General features: G+C 42.8%; 1 pseudogene; it reads left to right on the forward strand.

Annotated features, from left to right (window-relative positions):
• The first annotated feature begins 4792 nt into the window (after positions 1–4792).
• LOC129653655 (pregnancy-associated glycoprotein 1-like) lies at positions 4793–13666 on the forward strand (annotated as a pseudogene).
• The last annotated feature ends 8483 nt before the right edge of the window (positions 13667–22149 follow it).

Consider the following 22149-nt stretch of genomic DNA (forward strand, 5'->3'; position numbering starts at 1 on the left):
TTCTTCTTGCTATCTTCTCACATATGTTCGCTGAAGGGAAGGAGGAAGAGGTAGAATAAGAGAACAAATAGGGAGAGGCTAATCCCATCATGCGGAGAAGGCAATGGCACCCTACTCCAGTACTCTTGCCTGGAAAATCCCAAGGATAGAGGAGCCTGGTAGGTTGCAGTCCATGGGGTTGCTAAGAGTCAGACATGACTGAACGACTTCACTTTCACTTTTCACTTTCATGCATTGGAGAAGGAAATGGCAACCCACTCCAGTGTTCTTGCCTGGAGAATCCCAGGGAAGGGGGAAGCCTGGTGGGCTGCTGTCTATGGGGTTGCACAGAGTCAGGCACGACTGCAGTGACTTAGCAGCAGCAGCAGCAATCCCATCATGAGGGATCACCATCAAAACTGAAAGTCAACCTGGGTACCTCTGAAACGCCCTACTTTCTAATACCATCACATTGGGAGTCAAGGGTGGACACAATTGAATCCATAGCAGCTACGCAGATCTATTTTTAAATCAGGACAGACACTCATTTCATTCTCTCTTTTACATCTTATTCATTTTTCATTAAGTATTTTAGGGATGAGATGAACATTTCACAAAATGTACATAATGAGTATTTGGGTAAAATAATGGGATGGCATCAGGTCCCATCACTTCATGGGAAATAGATGGGGAAACAGTGGAAACAGTGTCAGACTTTATTTGTGGGGCTTCAAAATCACTGCAGATGGTGATTGCAGCTATGATATTAAAAGACGCTTACTCCTGGGAAGAAAAATTATGACCAACCTAGATAGCATATTGAAAAGCAGAGACATTACTTTGCCAACAAAGGTCCATCTAGTCAAGGCTATGGTTTCTCCAGTGGTCATGTATGGATGTGAGAGTTGGTCTGTGAAGAAAGCTGAGCACTGAAGAATTGATGCTTTTGAACTGTGGTGTTGGAGAAGACTCTTGAGAGTCCCTTGGATTGCAAGGAGATCCAACCAGTCCATTCTAAAGGAGATCAGCCCTGGGTGTTCTTTGGAAGGAATAATGTTAAAGCTGAAACTCCCGTACTTTGGCCACCTCATGCGAGGAGTTGACTCATTGGAAAAGACTCTGATGCTGGGAGGGATTGGGGGCAGGAGGAAAATGGGACAACAGAGGATGAAATGGCTGGATGGCACCACTGACTTGATGGACGTGAGTCTGAGTGAACTCCGGGAGTTGGTGACGGACAGGGAGGCCTTGGCTTGCTGTGATTCATGGGGTCGCAAAGAGTCAGACATGACTGAGTGACTGATCTGAACTGAACTGAATGGGATGCTCTTTGTTCCCAATAAAATTAACATTTAATATCCAGTCCATGTGCAAATTTCCCTTATTCTCAAAAAACAGATGTCTTTTCACAGTTTATTGAGAGAATGTTCTCTTATGTTGCACTTGGTTGTTCTCCTTTAAGATGAAATAACTGTTCCTCTCCCAATTTTAATGCCATTTATTTGTTCAGAAACTGGGAGTAAGCAGGGTGGTTTGTCTTACAGAATGTCCCACTATTGAGTTAAAGCAGGAGTACACAATACCAGCACAGTGGGTCAGGACCAGTACCAGTCCTTGGTCTTTTAGAACCAGACCTCCGCAGCAGGAGGTGAGCTGCAGGCCAGTGAGTGAGCTTCATCTGTATTATAGCTGCTCCCTATCACTCTCTCATCACTCCCAGAAAGGACAATCTAGCTTGTTTTCCTGGAACTGTTTGTAGTTACATAACCGATGCTTAATAGAAACAAAAATAGTATAATTATTGATGACTATTTTCCTTTCTCAGTGCTCAGAATGGTGAGTTGGTGCCCTAGAAGTCTATCACAGTGACAAATTAGATGTTGCCTATTAACATTTGGACACATTCAGCCAGCTTAAAATTAAATATTAAAAAACTAAGATCATGGGATCCAGCCCCATCCTTCATGGCAAATAGAAGGAGAAAATGTGGAAGCAGTGACAGATTTCTTCATCTTAGCCTCTAAAACCACTGTGGATGGTGACTGCAGCCATGAAATGAGAAAGCGTTTGCTTCTTGGCAGGAAAGCTATGAGAAACATAAACAGTGTGTTGAGAAGCAGAAACATCATTCTGCCCAACAAACTGGTAGATGTTTGGCCTTTTCATTTGGATTCCTATACATTCTATCCAGTCCCCATTGGTCTTTGAAGTCCCTCAGCTTTCTGGTCCTTCAAGATTCCCAAGATTATTTTGTGCATTTCTTTACACAGTCCAGAAATCAGTCATCTCTTTAAGAATCCATGCATCATCTGATGGGAAATGTATTTAGAAGCTACATGTTAGACCTCAGAATAGTCACTGCTATCAAGTTGTCATTGCTTGTAGGCTTTCCTCTGGTCAAAACAGGAAGGAAACATTTTCCTTAAAAAATAAAATAAAAAGGAATATAATTATTTGGTACAAACTTATGGTTTCAGTTCAAGATTTAAGACAGCAGGGTTTTAATTAAAGTTCTTCATGTTATTAGTGAACCTCTTTTTCTAGCCACTGAAAGGCTTAGTTCAGAACATTAGTTTTAATTATTGTCTTGCTGTTACCTGTTAACATATATATGATTCTGTCACAATAACAGAAACAATATGAGGATCAATAATTTGCTGAATATAGTTTCAGATTTCTTTCCTTATTTCTTTTGATTTTCTTTGGTTTTGTTTTTGATGGGCAGTATTTTTGTTTTTAGTTAGAAGATATTCCACTCTGAATGTAGTCATAATTCTGAATTTTAAAGCCACTTAAGTAATGTGTTGTTATGGGCAGCTAGTCACCAACTTGATGAAATTATATTTACCAGTTTTGTTCTCAATTTGTTCAGTTCAGTTCAGTCCTTCTGTCGTGTCCGTCTCTTTGCAACGACATGGACTACAGCATGCCAGGCTTCCCTGTTCATCACCAACTCTCGAAGCTTACTCAAGCTCATGTCCATCGACTTAGTGATGCCATCCAACCATCTCATCCTCTCTTCCCAGCCTCTTCCTGCCTTCAATCTTTCCTAATATCAGGGTCTTTTCCAATGAGTCAGTTCTTCCCATCAGGTGGGCAAATAACTGGAGCTTCAACTTCAGCATCAGTTTTTCCAGTGAATATTCAGGACTGATTTTTTTTAGGATGGACTTGTTTTATACCCTTGCAGTACAAGGGACTCTCAAGAGTCTTTTCCAATGCCATAGTTCAAAGGGCATATATGTGTGTCATTTGTCAGTGACATCATATTCCCCCTGTTGGGATTTAACCATGAAAACTGAATTTAAACAATGTGCAAAAATTAGTGTTAAGACACAGTGTCCAATCTACACACATCTGGTGACTAGGAGAGGCTCCTGTTGTATTCAAGGGATAGTCAGTGATAGATCTCATGCAGGATTAGGCCCTGGGAATCCTGGATGAGTCATTAAACACCATTGTCTTTACTTGGCTGCCACATTTGTTTTGTCTTCTTAGATTGGGAAGACATTTCACAATTATTTTTTTGTATGTTTGGTGTGGCAGACAAAATTTTTCACGGGATAGACCCTATGGGGAAATTATATCAGAAGTATATCCTTTTATCTTCAGCAGTTAAATTCATTGGTTTGTATGTCCCCGGTGATCTTTCTTTATAAATAGAAAGGAAACACACATGTTCAGTATGCATTCAGTATCCTTTCAAATCAACCGACATGAATCAAATTCCTCTCTGTCCGCACTGCACTGCCAACTTTAGGGGAGAAATAAAAACTTGCAGAGACTGAAGGCTGATTCCAGCACATCACTGTGGAGTTTTCGTTCCCACTCTTCTTTGGGGGAAAAAAAATTAGTTGCTAACGTTAAAGTCAGTAGAGTGTACATAAATATCCAAACTTTTGATTCTCTTGAAAACATGGCCAACTGGGTTGCTTTCCAGCATGGGTGAAGTGGAGGAAAGGCTGCTCCCAGTGGTAAGGCCTGTGCTGCCCAGGGCCCAACATGGCAACCTAGTCCTAGTATCATATCTCCTGCCTCCTGGGGCCATGAGTTTGGGAGAACTAGACTGCTAGCTATCTTAAGATAAAGACTACTTTTGTCTTGATCAACTTTCACTTTGAAGCCTTTAACCCAGAACCCAGCACACACTTCTTCCTTGTACGTTTGTTGGATGATATAAAATATCTTGTGGATGCATATGACATTTCTTCCAATACTGAAACCATGCAATTGAAGTACTGTTCTGCCCTAAATCTTTGATGTAGACTGGCATCATAAGTGTCCCTGATGTCTGCCATTAGACCCACTAACTAAAACCAGTTGTATGTTCCTGGGCTGTCCCTGAAGTCTTCACTTTGCCATTTGACAACTTATCCTCCTAGTAATCTCCTCTCCAATGAAGACAGCAATGCATATCTCATGAAGTGGCTAGGAAGATGACATGAAAACAAGAATGTCAAGCATGGCCCTTAGTATCCATTTTCATGATGTTCTTAGCAGTTTTTACTCCAAGTAGTCAAGGTTCTCCATCTTTGTAGACGTCCATGCAGATCAGTTTGATTTTCCAGCCAAGCTTCAAGGAAGAGATTACAGTTCAGTTCTCTGTATTCTGAGAAGCTTCAAAGTCCACTCGTCAAGGACACTGATGGAGGTAAAGATTTTATCAAGAACTTTTTGGTTTTTTTTTCAGACCTATTAGTGGCCTAAAGGGCTAAACTAGGGCATGTCAGAGCATATATAACTAGGGGCTCCAGGTCGCCACTACATACTAAGAACCTGAACTTCCCTGAGTTCTTGGATCCAGGAGAGAAGCATGAAGTGGCTTGTGCTCCTCGGCCTGGTGGCCTTCTCAGATTGCAGAGTCATTTAAGTATGGAGACTATAAGCCACATCATATTCATTTCTGTGATTTTTCTTTTCATCTGATTATTCTATTCATCAGGTTTAGAAGGGAATGAAATATTTCCCTCACAATCTTAAAGTTCAACCCTTACTTATAGATAAGTACCTTGCTATAGGAACTGTGGTCCCAAGGGTCTTATGTAGATTTGCATAGCTGCACAACTCTTGGGGTCCAGTCAAGTCACGACCTATTGAAACTGGAACTCCTTGCAAGTGTTCAGTGCACAGTCAGTGAAGATGTAAGTGTGGTCCTGTGGAATAGCACTCTTCTCCCTTTTATTTAGAATGTCCTCTTTGTTCCCTCTCTACTTCAGTGTGTATATGTCTATGTCTGCATCTCTGTATCACTATCGTTTATCTCTCCATCCCTTTGGAAGTCTCTGAGTGTATTTCTCTCTGTGTTGTTTTCCTTTAATTTTTCATTTGACTCATCCTTCCTTCTCGAGCCTCTACATTTCCTTAACTTGTTCCCTATCTCCTGGATTCTTTTTTCAGCTATCTCTTTTCTTTCATCTTGGGAAAGATTTAGAGAGCTACTTATACACTGTTTTATATCTGACAAGCAGTCTGACCACAGCCAATTCACAAGCCTCTTGCATTTCCAATTTCTCCCTGGTAAAAGAGGACAGGAATCCCCCTTCTACCTCCTTCCCTGAGCTTCTATGAGAAGGATACAGTGGGGTGGCAACAGCAGTGCTAGTGGCTGTCGTTGTTGAGACCTCCTATTTATCAGGCACATTATATCCATCACTTCACTATCCCCAAGATGTCCTATTTGGAGGGTTTGAATCATTACATTCCACCATTTTACTGAGGGGAGACTGAGACCCTACAGGGTCATATGGCTTACCCAACATTACAGAACAGAATCTTTATTCAAACCTATGTCTTTGCCATGGAATATGCATAAAATTCTGACAATAAGGTGACTCATAAAATTGATTGGAAAATACACAGTGCCATTACAATGACAGTTAAACCTTAACACTGACAACTAATTGTAGCTTCTTTGTTTTCTTTGTCAAATGCTCAATGAAAGAATACCTCTAACAAAAGTGAAGACCATGAGAAATACCCTCAGTGAAAAAAACATGCTGAACAATTTCCTGAAGGAACATGCTTACAGAGTGTCCCAGATTTCTTCTCCTGGCTCAAATATAACTATTCACCCCCTGAGGAACATCATGGATGTGTTTTGGGAGGATGGTGCTCCACAGCGCCCCCTGGTGCTCTAGCCTAGCACTGGGGCTCATCTGGAGATGCCACGTGGGATGTTGGGTCTGGGGCTCCTGCAGGAGGCAGAAACCCTGGGCAAAAGATGCCCAACCCAGAGGAGAAGGCACTATCATCCTCAACTCTTGGTCTTGGTGACTGGGCCCAGAAATTACCAGGTGGCAGGTAAACTTCCATTTCTGTGTCAAATATGTGTCATTAGTTTGATGGAGATTGTTCCTTCTGAGGAGAAGGCAATGACGACCCACTACAGTGTTCTTAACTGGAGAATCCCAGGGATGGGGAGCCTGGTGGGCTACTGTCTATGGGGTTGCACAGATTCGGACACGACTGAAGCAACTTAGCAGCAGCAGCAGCAGTTCCTTCTGAACTAAGGGGGTCGCTCAGTTACAAATGAAGACTGAACCATCTCTGATCAAAAAGTAGAACCAACTGCAAAGCAACTGTGAATCCCCAGGCAGAGGAATTCAGTTTCCACAGATGCAAGAACCACAGCAGGAAAAAGTTATTGAACCCGTATTCTGTGTAAGGCCATAAGAATCTAACACTGGTTACTGTTCTTAGATTAGAAAGGGGGCTTATTTTGCCCTCAAGAATGTCCATGCCAGCCTGAGAGATAGGTAAAAAGTAAATACATGTCAAATGAAAGAGTCACCTGTGTGGTGTTGATTGGATGTCGTCTGAGTTTGCAGGGAGTGGCCGGGGTTTATCAAGAAGGACCTCCTGGAGAAGGGGGTCCTAAGGCTGGGTTTGAAGAAACTACAGAGCTTTTCAAATGAAGGGACCAGGACTTTCCTGGGTGTCCAATTCCTGGAGGTCCAGTGGTTATGCCTCTGGGCTTCCAATGCAGGAGGTACCACTTCAACGCCTGGTCATAGAATCAATATCCTGCATACAATGTAGCACAGGAAAAAAAATATCAAATGCAAGCACCTCTGTGATCAAAGGCTGTGAGCTTCACAGTAGTTAGAAAGTGATCTCAAGAGATATTTGACACCCAGAGGGAGGCAGCAGTGTGGGAATAGAGGGCAGCCAATTCTGCACTAATCCACTCCCTCCTTCTCCCTGTAGATGCTCTACGAGGGTAACATCACCATTGGAACACCCCTTAAGGAATTCCAGTTTGTCTTTGCCACAGGCTCACCTGACTTGTGGGTGCCCTCCCTCTTTTGCCCCTGTTCAGCCTGTTGTGAGTACAGACACCCCATACCCGAACCATCCTTCACTTGCCCTGCCGCCCTGTTTTCCACCCTTGGCACCTGATGACACTCATCTGTTTTGTCTGCAGCTACACACGTTAGGTTCAGACATCTTGAGTCTTCCACCTTCCGGCCCACCCAGAAGACCTTCAGCATTACCTATGGATCTGGGAACATGAAGGGATTTCTTACTTATGACACTGTTCGGTAACGTGTAAACAAAAGCTCAGTCAGGATGGCTATGGAGTGACCCCTGCTTGCAAAACAGATGCAGGGCCATCTGGCAGGACCCTTCCTAGCCTAACTCCTATAGATATTGGCCATTTTACCCACAGGATCCTGTCCCTGGGGAGGCAGTGCCCATGGTGACACATGAGCAAACAGATTAGCGAACCCAGAGAGTGACTTGAGGTGTGGACTTGCAGCTCCTCTGACCATGAGCAGTTCAAGGTTCATTTTGCTGGAAGCGAAAAGAGGGGGGGGGGAAAGCACCTACTTTTATATTCACAGACTGTGCCAAGCACTTTCAGGTAATAACTGCTTTAATCCTGCAACAACCCCACACAGCAGGTGGTCTGTTTAGCTCATGAGACATATGAGGAAACTGAGGTACAGACAGCAAGAGCCTTGCTGAGGTCACACATGTGGTAAATGGTGGGACTGGGCTGGCTTTTCAAGACTGAAGTTGCTGTGGGGTGTTTAGGGACAGGACAAAACTGATCAAGGGACCCTGGGGGCAGTCAAGGGCTTCAAGTATCCAGAGTTGGAAACTGGAGGCCAGATATGTCAGGAGGCCTGATAAATGAATTCTCACTCTAGGGGGTCTTTGAGAGTCTAATAAAACCTATGGCCTGCCTCTCCAAAGTACTTGAGTATTTCCCGCCTCTCTCTTTCTCTCTCATACACACTCACAGAAATATGCACATATCCCCAAAAGTGAATTTCCCAGGCAGTAATTTCATAGATCCCTGCAAGCAAGATTGAGTTTTAAGCTTCTGCCTTCCTGGACAGATGCAGAATTCACAATACCTTTCAGAGAATGCAGTACATTCCTGTCATTAGGTCATAGTGATGCCAAAGAGAAGGCTACCTTGCTCTCGACTCATTTCTCCACAAGGGGGCACCAATGGTTCCTGGTCTGACTCTTGGTTGCCCCACCTGTACAGAAGCCACAAGGCCAATTTAACTCACTCAGGTGGTGTTTTTCAGAGGGGCAGATGTTTTAAAATTCACAGCCTCTCTCAAATGGAACCCAAATTCCCTCCCAGCTTGATCTAACCATCTGAGGTCCACCAAAGACAGAGCCCAGCCTCAATTCTTTTCTGAGGATTTTATGGCAATGCACCCCAGCCCAGTCCTAGCCCCTTTTCACATATCTGTAGTGGGAACACTCCTCTCTCCCACAGATTGGGGACCTTGTAAGTACTGACCAGCCGTTCGGTCTAAGCGTGGCGGAATATGGGTTTGAGGGTATACCTTTTGATGGCATCTTTGGCTTGAACTACCCCAAACTATCCTTCTCTGGAGCCATTCCCATTTTTAACAAGCTGAAGAATCAAGGTGCTATTTCTGAGCCTGTTTTTGCCTTCTACTTGAGAAAGTAAGTCTGAGATGGACAATCCCTTTCTCCATATTAGCTGTAAGATGTTTTCAGTTGCACGAAAATTATAGAACACTTGATAATAAGTATCCTGAGAGATAATCTAACCCAGGATAAATATAGCCCAAGGGCCATACCTGGCTTCACCATGGGCATTTATAAATAACGTTTTATTGGAACACAACCCTGCTCCTGGTCTCAAGACCAGTAACTTAGTATAGGGGGGTGAGTGAGGAAGAAGGCTAATGGAAGGCAACAGGAAACATGTTGGAGGAAAAGGCAGTAGGATTTGCTGATGAACTTAATAAGGAGGGAAGGAGAAGGATGGTGGATATCTTTCCTTCCTCATTAGCATTTCACTGGGAGCCCAGGGCCAGCTACCCAATTTGCAGGAGCCAGTGAAAACTAAAAGTGTAGGACACAAAACAAATGTGTGGGACCCCTTGTTCAAGAAATATTAGGCATTTCAAGACAGGGAGAGCAGAGGTGGGGTCCCTTCTGAGTGTGGGGCCCTTTGAACAGTAGAGGTCACAAGGCCAGTGGAGCCAACTCTGGGTGACCTGAACCCACACTCTTAGAAGTCCCAGGCTTTGATTTTCCTGAAAAATGACAAGCTGGACAAGGAAAAAGCCATTATGCTTCAGCACCGTGTCCTCTGAGTGTATCTGAGCACTCAGGTCACAGGAGGTCCATGGCATCTTCAGAAGATAGAGTGGGTGGAGCCCAGCCAGGTGACTCAGCTTCTAACCTCCTCTGTGCCACTTGCAGCCAGTAACCTACCTTGGTCTGGATCTCAATGGCTCCTAGACTCAATTTCTGCATCTGTACATGGGGACATTATTAGGGCCTTGATGGGTGGACAAGCACAGCTCTCAGACAGTGCTGTTGCTACTGTCCTCCAAGGATCCCCCACCTCTTCTCTATACACATGCAGGGCAAAAGGCAGTGTGGTGATGTTTGGTGGGGTGGATAAATCCTACTACCAGGGAGTGCTCGACTGGGTACCATTGATTGAAGTGGGTGACTGGAGTGTACACATGGACCGGTAAGCCTCTCCCTCTGAGGTTCAGCCCAAGTGATGCTCCCACTACTGTACATGGACATAGGCAGACACATACAAATGCATTCTCAGACACACAGTCACACAGACATATACACCACCCACAACGACACAGACAGACACACAAACACATGGAAACACACAAGCAGACACATATAAACATACACAGAGACACATATAAACATGCATAGCTAGTCAGAGACACACAAGCACACACAGAGACACATACAAACACATATACAAACAGACACACAAGCACATAGATTGGAAACAACTCATGGGTTCATAATTACCCCAGGCCTTCTGACCAGGGTCCTAAAAGGGTCCGGAGAGGTCTGTGCAGCTGGGAGAGGGCTGCACCCACTGCCCTGTGAGGCTTGGAGCATGATTAGAGGACTCTACAGTGTGGTGTACAGAGGATTAGTGAGAATTTCTCCAGCCTGAACATAGTTATAAGATGACCAACTGTCCAGGGCTACTTGGGACCAAGGAAGTTCTCAGTACCAATAAATATGAATTTAAAAACACAGAAAGTCCTGAGCAAATGGGTAGAACTGGTCTCCTGAGGGAGCAACTACTCAGCACTGTAGAGAGATTTGCTGAAGTCTTAAGATGTGGAAGCAACTAATAAAAAAGACGCCCCATGTATCTGGTCACACAGTGGGGCAGGGGCTATAACAGAATCAGGAAGGTGGGATTCAGAGTGACCTGAGGACAAGAGGCAATAATCAATAGGATTCTGTGCGATACCCTCAGAGAAAAGCTGACCTGTCCTTTGGGGTTTCTGTGGGCTAGTCATGTATTTCCTGGCCAGGGTCTCAGGGTCTGAGCTGGTTGTAAGAGCAGTGCTGGGAGACACCCTCTCCCAGAGGCGCCCCTCTATCCCACTATGAGAATCTGCTGCCCCTGCGCATCTCCATCTTCACTCTATGATTAACCCGTTATTTGTTCCCCACCAGATACAGCTCTCTGGATGTTTCTCATTCATTATTTTCACAGTCTTCATTCACTCACTAAACAGACAAGCATTGTGCATCCACTGTGTGCCAGGCACTTTAGGGAGGCAATGAGAATAAAACTTGCCCTCACATCTAAGAAGGTAGCTGCACAGGAAATGAGACACACACATAGTGAATTGTGACTTTGCACATGCTAGACATGAGGAAGGGTCTACAGAGACTGAAAGAGAAGAGACTGATAAACACTGGGGGAAAGACTTCCCTGAAACCATGACAACTAAGCTGGAATCTGGAAGATGAGAAGAAATTTTCTAGTCAAAGGGGAGGGAGCTCCTCTAGGAAGGATGACCAGCTTGTGTCAAGGTGCAAAAGAGCCTGGTGTATTCATGTACTGCATTCAAGGATGTCAAGGAAGGTGCCGTATCGGGAGCAAAGGAAAAAAGGGCAAGAGACAAAGGGCTGTTTAGGACACAGTCGGGAAGAGGGCAGCTCTGGGGAGACTCAGAGTGACGTTGATGTCCGCTTTTTCCATTGTTTCTCAGCATTTCCATGAAAAGAAAGGTTATTGCTTGTTCTGGTGGCTGCAAGGCCCTTGTGGACACCAGGACATCACTGATCCTTGGCCCAAGAAGACTTTTCAATAACATACAGAAGCTCATCGGCGCCATGCCATGGAGTTCCAAGATGAAGGATCATGCCCCAGGGTCACTCCCAGTCTCCACGCACAAGAAGGATCTCCAGGGCCAACCTCTCTCCTTCCGTCTCTAACAGCACTATGTTTCATGTTTTGCCATCAATATCCTGCCCTCTATTATCTTCACCATCAATGGTATTAATTACCCAGTCCCAGCTCAAGCCTACATCCTCAAGGTGAGGGGAGAAGACTGAGGGGTGGTTCTCAAATAGGAACTTGAAATAACCCTTGGCCTGCTGCTGGGAGAAGGCCGCCCTCTGCAAGCCATGTCATACCATTGCAGATGCTGCTGAGCCCTGTGGTTGGCCCAGTGCCTTCCAGAAAAACAAACAAACAAAAAAAAACACTTGAGAGTAAAGGGCTGTCTGGAACACTGATCATCCTGAAATAAATGTGGAGACACCATGCCATGCTGGCATGGTGGGAGTCACAAGGAGAGGGGAACACTCAGGTCCTCAGTGTTCAAAGAACTTCAGTTCAATCTAAACCCTCAAATGGATGAACACAGAAAGTCAGCTCTAGCAGTTCCTGAAATAGTCCATTTGACAAGGAGAATGGCTGGGGACACTCCCAGTGAGCTCTCCCACCATAGGGATTAACAGTCTCCCTTCCCTCTCGCAGTTTTCCTGGTTTGGATGATAAATTACATTGTCAGCCTAGTTCTCAGCTGCATCTTCCCCTTGCTCTGGCCGAGTGCCCCCTTTGTGATTTGGGGTACCGACCCCTCTGTGGGGATGTTGGATACTAAGGTGAATAAAGGGTGCACAATGACTGCTCAGCCCCAGCACAGGGTGGAGGCTTCATGTCAGCTCTCTGTGGGAGTTCGTAACAGGCTGATGAATTCAAAGAAGGCTTTGAGGAAGGGAGGGAATTTCAGGAATTGTAAAATCACAAACTCATTGAGCCATATGGAAGGTTGCTTGGTTCTAGGCAAACTTCACTGGATTCTATGCAAATGGCATCCCAATGTGCTCTGAACTGAGGGACTTACTAGTGGTGGTGAGGGCTATGGACTGACCCATGGGGATGGGGAACCAGAGTATGTTACCGAACCAAGCCTGGAGTGGCCAAAGAGGGTGAGTGCGGCCTGAAGGAGGCTTCCCAGAGTTCCTAAGTTAAGTCTTCAAGAACGTGCTGTGGGCACTGCTCTATTTAAGATGGATAACCAGCAATGAGTTACTGTGTAGCACAGGGAACTCTGCTTAATTATATGACAGCCTGGATGGGAGGGGTATTTTGGGGACCAGGATACATGCATACATATGGGTGATTCCCTTTACTGTCGACCTGAAACTCAGAATATTTTTAATCAGCTATACTCCAATACAAAATAAAGTTTTGTTTTGTTTTTAAATAAAGTACTGATTGTGGGGACGCAGGAGGCAAACGGGCATTCTCTGCAGAGAAAACAAGCAGCAGGAGTCAGAAGGAAGGAAACAGGGAGTGAGGAGAACTATGGACACTCTTATTCTTTTCTAAAGATTTTATTGAAGTGTGGCTAATCTTCAGTGTTGTGTTAACTTTTGCTGCACAGCAAAGTGACTCAGTTATAAACATAAAAATTATATATTATTTTTCTTTTCTTTTTATGTGGTTTATCACTGAATATTGAATATATTTCCTTATGCTCTACAGTAGGACTTAGTTGTTTATCACTCCTCTGTATCCACAATTCCCAGTCCTCCCCTCCCCCATACCCTTCCTCATGGAAACTGCATGTATTGGCCCTTTTTGGTTGTGGATGAACTCTCATATCCCCTGCTCCTGAGAAAATCCCTTGATTCTTACCAAAAGAGGGAAATAAAATGAAGAATTGTGCTGGGTCTGGATATTTGTGGGAGTCCCACATAAGAGCTCAGGCTGACTGGTGTGTGTCTCTGACTCCCCCAGGATTCTAGAGGCCACTGCTATACCACCTTTAAAGAGAACACAGTGAGGACATCTACAGAGACCTGGATCCTGGGTGACGTCTTCCTGAGGCGGTATTTCTCAGTCTTTGATCGAGGAAATGACAGGATTGGCCTGGCACGGGCAGTGTAAATGCTTGGAGTGGTTCAGGAATCAGTAAGGCTGCTCTGAGCAAACACACTCACATGCACAAAGAGCAAGTGGCCCTGAGAGGGCTTTCTGGGTTCCTGAGTTTGGAAAAAATATGAATTATTCTCCCACCTGGGGAGAAGGAAGTCTTCTGTTTAGAGATTATGGCTGCCATCCCAAAGGCTAAATATTGATTCAAGCCAAATGACATCTATTTCTGAACCGTGACACAGAACTCTGACTGAGCTGATGCTTCTGTTTTCTGGGCTCCCAAAATAGCTACTGATTACTGGCTCAGATTACTCCCTTCCTCAGCCTTACCAGTCAGCCTTTCCTTATCAACTACTTCTCCCCTGAAATCACACTGCAAGGAAAGTCGTAAAGATTTTTGGTCTCTTGTCAGTTTCCCACATCTCCAGCATAGCAAGAAGTAGCTGTTATGGTTACTTGTCATAGCAACAACTATGGCAACCTGTACAGTCCAATCTCAGCCTGTTAAATGAATCTGTCCCCATTTGGCCCCTCGTGTTTAAATTACCTACACTTGCCTTAGAAACCTTCCTGTGCTTGCTGTTTAATGATGAAATATGTGTGGGCCTCATCTTGTTTTCTTTCCCAAGCATAATTCCAACTATGCAATTAAGTAACCAGACATTTAGTCATCTAACTACCCACAGGAATTGACAATAGCAAACCACTCATCATGCATTTCTTGCTTGCCCCTTCTGAAACAATGTGATACATTGACATGTACACTCCAGAAAGGACACTTTTTCTCTGGATTTGTTTTCCATCTAGTATAGAATGTCTACCATAATCCTGGCCGTCCAGCAGCTGGTCACCTAATTTTTGCAGACTCAGCCCACTCCATATTCCTTCCACATCCCTCAGTAAAATCTAGAGAACAAACTCAGTCAAAGCTCTCATTCCTGCAGAAAACAGTTTTTTGTTTTTGTTTTTGTTTTTTAGAAAACAATGTTTGTTAATACATTCAAAATCATGTGCTCCTTGCCTTGGATTCAAGGAACTGCACCAGAGGATGGGAAGCCTCCCCTTCCACCTAAATCTTTCAGCACTCCCACCAGGGCCACAGGCTTGACTGGATCCCAAGGCTTCTTCCTGCACCCTTATGTCCTCTGTACATCAGTTCAGTTCAGTCTGTCAGTCATGTCAAACTCTTTGCTGTATCATGGGGTGCAGCACGCCAGGTTTCCCTGTTCATCACCAACTCCCGGAGCTTGCTCAAACTTTTGTTCATCAAGTTGATGATGCCACCCAACAATTTCATTTTCTGTCTTCCCCTTTCCCTCCTGCCTTTAATCTTTCCCTTCATCAGGGTCTTTTCTAATGAGTCAGTTCTTCCCATCAGGTGGCCAAAGTATTGGAGATTCAGCTTCAGCATCGGTCCTTCCAATGAATATTCAGGACTGATTTCCTTTAGGATGGACTTGTTGGATATCCTTGCAGTCCAAGGGACTCTCAAGAGTCTTGTCCAACACCACAGTTCAAAAGCATCAATTCTTTGGTGCTCAGCTTTATTTATGGTCCAACTCTCACATCCACTCACGACTTCTGGTAAAACCATAGCTTTGACTCTACAGACCTTTGCTGGTAAAGTAATGTCTCTGCTTTTTAGTATGCTGTCAGGTTTTTAATAGCTTTTCTTCCAAAGAGCTAGTCTTTTTTTCACTGTAGTCACTATCTGCAGTAATTTTGGAGCCCAGGAAAATAAAGTCTGTCACTGTTTTCATTGTTTCTCCAGGTATTTGCCATGAAGTGATGGAACTGAATTCCATGATCTTTGTTTTTTGATCCGTACATACCACATCAAGACCATTCTCCAAGAAAAAGAAATGCAAAAAGGCAAAATGGTTGTCTGATGAGGACTTACAAATAACTTAGAAAAGAAGAGAAGCAAAAAGCAAAGGAGAAAAGAAAGACATACCCATCTGAATGCAGAGTTCCAAAGAATAGCAAGAATACATTAAAATTAAAAAAAAAAAAGCCTTCCTAAATTATAAGTGCAAAGAAATAGAGGAAAACATTAGAATGATAAAGAGCAGAGATCTCTTCAAGGAAATTAGAGATAGGGAAGGAATGTTTCAGGCAAAGATGGGCACAATAAAAGAGAGAAATGGTATGGACCTAACAGAAACAGAATATATTAAGAAGAGGTTGAAAGAATACATAGAAGAACTACACAAAAATGATATTAATGACCCAGATAACCACGATGGTGTGATCACTCACCTAGAGCTAGACATCCTGAAATGCGAAGTCAAATGGGCCTTCAGAAGCATCACTATGAGCAAAGCTAGTGAAGGTGATGGCATTGCAGTAGGGCTATATAAGATTCTAAAAGATGATGCTGTTAAAGTGCTGCACTCAATATGCCAGCAAATTTGGAAAACTCAGTAGTGGCCACAGGACAGGACAGGTCGTTTTCATTGCAATTCCCAAGAAAGGTGATTTCAAAGGATGTTTGACTACCACACAGTTGCACTCATCTCACATGCTACCAAAGTAATCTTCCCAAGCAAGTCTTCAACAGTACATGAACTATGAAATTCCATATAGTCAAGCTGGATTTACAAAAGGCAGCGGTACCAGAGATCAAATTGCCAATATTCGTTAGATGATAGAAAAAGCAAGAGAATTCTAGAAAAACACCTACTTCTGCTTTATTGACCATGGAAAAGCCTTTGACTGTGTGGATCACAACAAACTGTATAAAACTTACAGAGATGGGAATACCAGACCATCTTACCTGCCTTCTGAGAAATCTGTATGCAGGTCAAGAATCAACAGTTAGACCTGAACATGGAACAACAGACAGGAAAGTTGTAGGTAAATGCTGTATACTGTCACCTCACTTATTTAAATTATATGCAGAATACATCATGCCAAATGCCCAGCTGGATGAAGCACAAGCTGGAATCAAGGTTGCTGTGTGTAATATCAATAACCTCAGTGCTGAAGACACTACCCTCATGGCAAAAATTGAACAGGAAATAAAGAGCCTCTTCATGAAAGAGAAAGAGGATAGTGAAACATCTGGCTTAAACTCCACATTCAGAAAATGAAGATCATGGCATTTGGTCCCATCAATTCATGGCAAATAGATGGGGAAACAATGGAAACAGTGAGAGACTTTATTTTGGGGGGCTCCAAAATCACTGCAGATAATGACTTCAGCCATGAAATTAAAAGATGCTTGCTCATTTGAAGAAAAGCTATGACAAATCTATACATTAAAAAAAAAAGAGAGAGACATTACTTTCCTGAAAAAGTTCAATATAATCAAAGCTATGATTTTTCCAGTTGTCATGTATGGATGTGAGAGTTGGACCATAAAGAATGATGAGTGATGAAGAATTAATGGCTTTGAACTGTGGTGTTGGACAATACTCTTGAGAGTCCATTCGAGTGCAAGGAAATTAAACCAGTCAATCCTGAAGGAAATCAATCCTGAATATTCATTGGAAGGACCAATGCTGAAATTGAACCTCCAATATTTTGCCCACCTGACGTGAAGAACTGACTCATTAGAAAAGACCCTGTTACTGGGAAAGATTGAAGGCAGGAGGAGAAAAGGATGACAGAGGATAAGATGGTTGGATGGCATCACCGACTTGATGGACATGAGTTTGCCCAAACTCTAGGAGTTGGTGAAGAACAGCCAGCCCTGGCGTGCTGCAGTCCATGGGATTGCGAAGAGTCAGACATGACTGAGAGACTGAACTGAACTGAACATACCACATAGCAAATACTATTTGTAATTGGCATGTGTCTCCAGCAGGACTGGGGCTCCCTAAGGCCCCAACACTTATCCCCAGTCAAGTCTGCACCCATGCACAGAAGTCAGTGCCTAGCATTCACAAGGCATTCAGTGAGTTCTGATTGCAGGGGGATCTCCATTTGGGTAGACATAGAGGAGCAAAGGACACATTTATCCTCCTGTCTCAAACAACTCCAAAGTAGAAAAGACTAATGAAAGAGCATTGTTTTACATCAAACATCTGACAGCAGAGAATGGATTCCTGAGGCGGGGAGCAAGCAAGGTGAGTTCTACAATTGCCTCAACTCTAGAATTAGTTTCCAACACATACATGGAAGGGGTATCTAGGCAGAGACAAACAGTCTCCCCAAGAAGAGAGATTTGTGACTCTATATAGTTAGTGCCTAGTGCCGGGAGCCAGCGTGAGGAACTCCGCCCGTGGCAAAGGTCATGAGGAAGGAGACTCGGCATACGCAAAGGCAGGATCAAGCCTCAGGAGTCCCCCTGGATATTCTCGAGCATCTACCCCCAAAACCAGAGTCTGCCTACTTTACTGCTTTATGCTTTCACCTCTGACTTTACAGGTGCTGTCCCCCACCACCATCTCACTCTTTCTGAAAAGGAGTTAACTTACAGCTCCAGTTAATAAAGTTCCTGGGCATAATAGGAGTGTTTAAATCCAAACCCCTCAGATGGCTCTCTAACTTGCCTGACAAGTTTACACGGACTCCTACAGCTATGCATATAATTGTTTACAGTCTCCCAGCTGCGAGAGGCACAAGAAGCTTAAGATATTCAAATAGCTTAGAGCCTCTCGGAGAGTTAGAAACTGTCAGAATAAAACTAGTAGAAGATTTCATTGATGAGCCAGTGCTTGCTGCCAAGTTTCCACATCCCCTGTATTGCATTTTTGAAAGTGTATTAATTAATATAGTTGGTATATAGAAAAAATAAGTAGTGGCCTTGGTGCTAGCAACTTTAGATCCTTAAGGTAATAAATTATTTCCTTTGTTGTAAACCCACTGCACCTCTGCCCTATAGGAATGCAACTTTATCTAACACCTTCGGAGGATGGCGCCAAACTTTAAAATCATTACTCTTAGAGAAAATAAGTCTTATGGTTGACAAACCTTTGTCAGAGTCATAAAATGTTAATAAACCTTCTGGCCAGAAGATGATGTAAATCACCTAAACCATTTGTATATGATAAGTTTGCAGAAAAGAAACCCTGGTTTCGATAAGGATCAAAGACTGCTGACTTTGCATGATTTCACACCCCCTATTATCTTCTATGTGCAACTTATGGTATAAAAGCCCCTGTTGAAAATAAATCTACGGGCCTTGCTCCCTGAAGCTTGGTCTCCCCATGTCATTCTTTCTCTCAACCTCTGGCTGAGTCTCCATCTGGATTGCAGAGGCCCACCAAGCTTACTAATTTTTCCAGGGCTTCTAAGATCTGACCGGGGAGGCCTCAGTGTCTCCTCTCCCACGGGAGAATGGAAGGACGCCTGTGGCCTACGTAAGTGGTGCAAATTTCTTGGTTTGAAGTTTTATTGGTTTTCCACATAAACCAAGCTACTCAGCCTCTTTTCTCCACTGAATTTTCCTGCTGAGCTATCCTCATTCTATTACTCTTTATATCTCTAATTAATATTTAATTAAAGCTATTGTATCCAGTTTGCCAAAGCCGTCTCCCCTTCGAATTCCCTGGGTCAGCCAGGGCTGGACCCTGACAAGTTAGAGTTCACAGGAGAGAGCTACATACAAAGAACTGTGGGAAGGTACAGGTGGTACCCCTCCAGTTTTAAGCAGAGAGTTGACAGTACTGATCAGAATTATAGGGAACAATCCTTGAGTCTCAAATTGCACCAAGTCTAATTGTGTCCCCACCCACCAGCGTGGAAATTACTCATAATTCCCGTGAGATCACTAAGGCCCTGAAGACAATATTGCCTTGCTAGTGGGAAATCGTAAACTTGGTCTAAAGTCTAGTTTCATCTCAGCTTAAAAAACTGAACAGCATGCCTTCAAAAAATGCAATTGTTTCCAAGAAATTAACACTGTTTGCAAACAGTGAAAGGAATAATTTATAAAAATTTAAAAATATCCAGCATCTAAAGGTAAAGTGACCACATCCACAATCCAATTTAAAATTTCCATATAAATTGTGAAAGTATTTGTCCTACTTTCATCTAAATATTGTAAAGTAATTATCCTCTGATAAAGATAAATAAATAAATTTAAAAAGAAAAAATCCAGATGTGTAAGAAAGCAATAAAATATCCATAATGAGGGAAAAATCAATTAGTAAAAACACAAGTAAAATATATATTACATAATTAGCAGGGAAGGACATTAAAATGCTTGCTACATCAATAATCCTTATATTCATGAAGCTGAAGAATATTGAGTATGTTAAATAGAGACATGGAAAATAGAAATGGAAAGACTGTGGGAAAAATTAATTGTGCATAACAGAGATTTGAAGTAACTTTAAGAGTGCTAAAATATATGTAAATGGAATCCCACAGGAAGTGAAAGACAGGAGAACAGAGCAAAGAACTTCATAATTACTGGCTGAAAATTTTCCAGATAGGATGAAAAAGCTTTAAACCCATTAACACAGAAGCTCAATTAACTCAAGGACAATAAATATGAAAACTATATAAAGGCACATCATAATTCATGGTTTAAGACAATCAACCAAAGAAATGTAACCAGAAGGAAAAACAGACACAGTAGAACAAAAAATGGGGATGACAGCAGATAAGGCATATGAAACAATGCTAGCCAGAGGACAATGGCACCACATCTTAAAATGCTGAGAAAAATATAATTGACTCAGAATTCTATACCCAAGAAAAATACATGTCAAAAACAAGATAAAATACTTTCTCAGACATACAACAACTACAAGACTGCATCACCACCAACAGACCAATGTAATAAATGTTTTCTAAAAGGTCTCAAGTCAGGAGGAATTTAAGACGAAGTGAAAATCTGGATCTATAAGGGGAAAGAACAGTACCCAAAATGACAAACATGTAACATGTATTAAAAAGTAAATATACGGACTTCCTTGGTGGTCCAGTGGTTAAGGATCTACTTTGCAAGGCAAAGCATTTGCAAATGGCAAAGGTTTGTTCCTTTCCCAGAGAACTAAGATCCCACATGTCACTGAGCAACTAAGCCTGCATGTCTCAAATAGAGTTTACACGCTGCAAGTACTGAGCTTGCCATCCTAAAATAGAGAGTCTCTACCACAAGGAAGACCCTGCATGCCACACTAAGACCCAGTACAAAGAAATTATAAATAAATAAATAATTTAATAATTATCATAATTAATAATGATAGGTTGGCAAGTTAAAGATGCATACCACGGATCTTAAAGCTACTTAAAAAACATTTCACACCAGTCAGAATGGCTGCAATCCAAAGGTCACAAGCAATAAATGCTGGAGAGGGTGTGGATAAAAGGGAACCCTCTTACACTGTTGGTGGGAATGCAAACTAGTACAGCCACTATGGAGAACAGTGTGGAGATTGCTTAAAAAACTGGAAATAGAACTGCCTTATGACCCAGCAATCCCACTGCTGGACATACACACTGAGGAAACCAGAATTCAAAGAGACATATGTACCCCAATGTTTATCACAGCACTGTTTATAATAGCCAGGACATGGAAGCAACCTAGATGTCCATCAGCAGATGAATGGATAAGAAAGCTGTGGTACATATACACAATGGAGTATTACTCAGCCATTAGAAAGAATACATTTGAATCAGTTGTAATGAGGTGGATGAAACTGAACTCGATTATACAGAGTGAAGTAAGCCAGAAAGGAAAACACCAATACAGTATACTAACACATATATATGGAATTTAGAAAAATGGTAACAATAACCCTGTATGCGAGACAGCAAAAGAGACACAGATGTATAGAACAGTCTTTTGGACTCTGTGGGAGATGGTGAGGGTGGGATGATTTGGGAGAGTGGCATTGAAACATGTATAATATCATATAAGAAACAAATCACCAGTCTAGGTTCGATGCAGGATACAGGATGCTGGTGCACTGGGATGACCCAGAGAGATGGTATGGGGAGGGAAGTGGGAGGGGGGTTCAGGATTGGGAACACGTGTACACTCGTGGTGGATTCATGTTGATGTATAGCAAAACCAATACAGTATTGTAAAGTAAAATTTAAAAAAAAAAAAACAGTTACAGTTAATAAAGTGGCAAAGGATATAAAAGGGAATCATAAAAACTACTCAGTCACAAAGAAGTCAGGCATAAAAAGAGACATGGAAAGAAAGAACATGGGACAAATTAAAGATAAAGAGCAAGATGATAGAATTAAACCCAACTAGAGTTAACCCCTCAGATGTGAACCCAGACTGAAGATATAACCCAGGCCCCAGACGACAGCAAATCCCCATACACTGCACTCTGAGCAGAAACAGAGCCTGCCAGGCCCCAGAGCCCCATGTGCCTGGTCACAGAACAGCACCAAAAGTTCATATGGAACAGTAAATTAGAAGACTTCAATCATACAAAGTGCATCCTCTGTTTATAAAGAAATGGCATTAGAAATCAATGTTCACTGGACAGAAGAAGCATAAGGTGCTAGCATAGTGTGGACCTTCCCTCTTTTACAACTCTAATTCTTCTCAGGACGGAGCAGATAAATTGACAGGACTTACA

The sequence above is a fragment of the Bubalus kerabau genome, chromosome 5, assembly GCF_029407905.1.
Source record: "Bubalus kerabau isolate K-KA32 ecotype Philippines breed swamp buffalo chromosome 5, PCC_UOA_SB_1v2, whole genome shotgun sequence".
In the NCBI taxonomy this organism is placed as follows: Eukaryota; Metazoa; Chordata; class Mammalia; order Artiodactyla; family Bovidae; genus Bubalus; species Bubalus kerabau.